The 3,747-nt window shown below is 40.1% G+C and overlaps 1 pseudogene; it reads right to left on the reverse strand.

Moving 5' to 3' along the window:
- Window positions 1–2,053: 2,053 nt before the first annotated feature.
- LOC116133761 lies at window positions 2,054–3,458 on the reverse strand (annotated as a pseudogene).
- Window positions 3,459–3,747: the final 289 nt, after the last annotated feature.

Here is a 3,747-nt window from a genome sequence, read left to right on the forward strand (position 1 = left end):
TGTCGCCTCGTACGGCGGCTTGGGGTGAATTCCCTAAAACCTAGCAATGACTCCAGCCACCATTCACGGCAGGAACCCGACTCCATCGTCGCGCCTCTGATGAAGCATCAGATGACGCCACTCCATTGTACCACCAAATAAAAAAAAAAAAAAAAAGAGGGAACAAAAACCCTTACCTTTTGGGGGACGTGACCGTGAACGGTTCTTGCTTCAGGTATCGGAAAGATGTCAATCGGAAAAGAAAGGCTTCCGGTTTGCAGGGAGTTTTCGTTCGAGACAAATGGGATTCTGGCGGCCTCATCTGGAAAATCTGGACTTTTATATGGACTACGAACCGGCGTTTACCGCCCCTCGGAATCGAAACGACGTTTCTCTCTCTCCGCATTAAATGCGCCCCACGCCGCATTTATTGTTGTGATGAGGGTTGTCGTTTTGGGCGCGTCATGCAATTAATGCTCTGCCAAAGCAGTAACACGTCAGCACACAACGCATTTAATGCGCCTGGCAAACGCCTGACATGCGCAGAGCACCTGTCAGCGCAGAAACGACCTCATCAGTTCTCCATCTCTAAGGCACGGTAAGGAGAGCCTGATGAAGTCAGAACGCTTGGGCAATGGCTGTCAGGTCGTTCGGACAAGGTTTGCGCGAAGTCATGTTCGCAAAAGGTCCTATCTCGAGCTTCTTTCATTCAGGTCGGAATGGTCAGGGCCTCCACTCGCAGCATGATTTAGTTTCCAAGGTTTGACCCTCAAACCTTAAAAACTAGGGGACTTCTGTTATGCCTGGGAAATCAAGGGCTGACGTGGGAAATCACGTGATGGGGGTGACCTGCTCCCGTCAGAACGGTAAGCGCACGTCAGGCATGCAAGGCACCGTGGAGCTCCCACGTGTCCATTTCCCTGCTCCAAATCGCGTAAAATCAGCTTGGAAGGTGGGCAATGTGATGTAAAGCTGGATTTAGTCCTGACATTCGCACCAACCCACGGATTTAATGATGGTTATCTGCACTCATCTCACTATAAAAAGGAAAGATCCTTTCATTAAAGGGATTTGGCCTTCTTGCACTCTGAACTAGCTTTCTCTCTCTCTTATCATTGTACTTTTGTATTTACTTTTCCTTAATTATTTGTAAGTCAGTCCGCTGTTGTGACCTGACCCACGATTCTAATACAAACTATCAGTGGACGTAGGATTTGCTACCTTAGCATCCGAACCACTTTAAAAAGCTCTCATTGTTACATTTACTCTACATTTCATCCATAATCACGTGCGTCTCTTGACCAATCAACTTTACACACGTGTCGATTAGTTGGTGTCAAAATCACGCATCAACAGCAACTGAGAAAAGACTCGAACTCAAGACCTCTAGAACAATATATTTAAAGTTCCAATCAAACCAGTCGGCCACCCAAACCTGAAACTTTTATATAATTGCATAGCCTAAATGAATACTCTATTTTTTTTTTCTCCAGGTTACAGATTAAGTTAAATGATTAAATTGATTTATAAAAGATAAAACTATATTTAAAAATGAAATTAAAAAATTAACTTATTTGTAAATCTGTAACATGTTTCCCTCTTAGAAAAAATTTATATGAAACAATCTCACCACCTTACTTAGTCGATGTGGTGAAATTGTCCAATAAAACAAAGGCACTTATGATTAATTTATTCACAAATTATGGTGATGAGTGGATAAAGAGAAAAATTAACAAGTAAATGACAACACGTCATTATATTATTGAACAATCTCATCACGTCGGTAGTGGATTAACCCCCAAAAAAAAAAAGAAAAAATGTAATTCCCGAAAACAGCGTATGTTTAAAGAAGCAAAACATATCTATTTAATACTAATTTCCTCAATTTATATATTAATAAATTAAAGGATCATATCAAGATATGACATGAACAATGCATTTGGTTCCTATGGAGAACAAACAAAGCAATAACATTTTGCATGGCCAATGGTGATAGCTAACAACTCAACTAATAACAATATCTAAAGACTCGTTATTTGGTCTATAAATACTGTAGTCTTCAAGATCCCTCCTTACATGCCACCCGAGATAGATCAGCCATATATAAGCTGCATATTTGTGCATACTTCCTAATTTCACAGTTTGAAATGTAGTAGGGGAGAGGTCCCATCAAGGCCTTTGGAGAAGTAAATTCTGAAATAGTCCTTCACATCTGTTTCTCTGTAAATCGGAGGGTTTTCATCTGATAATAACTCTTTGATTGGTGCATAAACTACAGAGCTATTCTCCCTTGCAACTTGGGGTCTGAAGAAACACACCACTGAAATTCTTGGGCCTACTTCCTTCACTAGTACTCTGTGACTGACGCTTATGAACTTGTCATTGGAAATCAGCTGGAGAAACAACAAAGTCAAAATCAATAAGCAAACGGGATATTATTCTGTTTTCCGCTAAACTAAAATTTTGATAGATAATTTCAATATAGTCACATATTTCTTGCCTGTACAAGATCTCCGATGTTTATCACCATAGCTCCATCCATGGGAGGAACATCAACCCATTGGTTGTCATGAAGAACCTGAAGACCGCCTATTTGGTCCCGTAAAAGTATGGTGATGAGGCTACCATCAGTTTGCTTGTTGGTGCCCATGGTTAATTCTGGTTCAAGGCATGCTGGGTAATAATGACCCACAAGGAGAAGCCCTTCTTCGCAATTCATTTCTTTCAAATGAGAGGGACTGAACCCAAGAGCCTCTGACAGTAACTCCAACAATGTACGCCCCAATCTCATCACGACTTTTGTATTCCATCACTGTATCTCTGCAACTCCACAAATGCTTGCACTAGCCAAGTGGCTCTTGTTTTAAATACACAAGCAGCTTTGAAGAGATTCATAATGTCAAGTTGAATACTGAGTTATAAGATACTATACCTCAATACATCTGGTAATTTTTCAGGATTAGGTGAATCAGGAACCAAATAGCAACCAAATGTATCCCTCCAGCTAGCAGCTGGTGCTTGATAGAGATCGAAGCTGGACATGTAAAATACCCTTTTTGAAAAATGCAGCGTATAGAACTCTTTCTTCACCTCAGTGTCCAGCTCATGAAATCTGCGAATCCCATTTCTTATCTCATTCAAAACACTTACCGGAATTCCATGATTGACGACCTGGAAGAAACCCCACTTCTTGCTAGCATTTCGAACTTTGTTGACGACCTCAGCCTGTTTAATTGGACCTTCATGGATGCCCTGGAGGTCTACTATTGGGATATTTAACTGCAAATTATTTGCTGACTTCTCATGTGGTACATTCTGTTCGGACTTGAATATACGTGGAACTTTTGTTCTCCAGCATCAAGAAGTTCCTTGACACCAGCTTTTGAATCATCAAAAGCTTTTAACTCACTTTTCCTATCATAGTTAGACTGATCATGATCATTTTCTTCTTGAATTTCTGGATCAGCACTTGGAACCATTTTCTTCTCTTAATGAGGTTAATAGATGCAATAGAAGCTCAGTTTCAAACAAACAATTATAGTAAGCCTTTTGTTATCAAATTAATAGCAGGGGAGAGATGGAGGATCTTCAAAAAGCAAGTCACAACAATAAGTTTGTTACAAACTCTTTTGTCCGTCACTTGGATGGAAAATAATTTATTCCGAACACATCCAAAAGTATTTTGTTTGATGGTCATTGCAACCACATATATCTGTGTTCACATTACTTTTCTTGAAGATCAGATTTCTGAAAACTTTGAGCAAAAAC

This window comes from Pistacia vera, unplaced genomic scaffold (genome assembly GCF_008641045.1).
Source record: "Pistacia vera cultivar Batoury unplaced genomic scaffold, PisVer_v2 Contig108, whole genome shotgun sequence".
Lineage (NCBI taxonomy): Eukaryota > Viridiplantae > Streptophyta > Magnoliopsida > Sapindales > Anacardiaceae > Pistacia > Pistacia vera.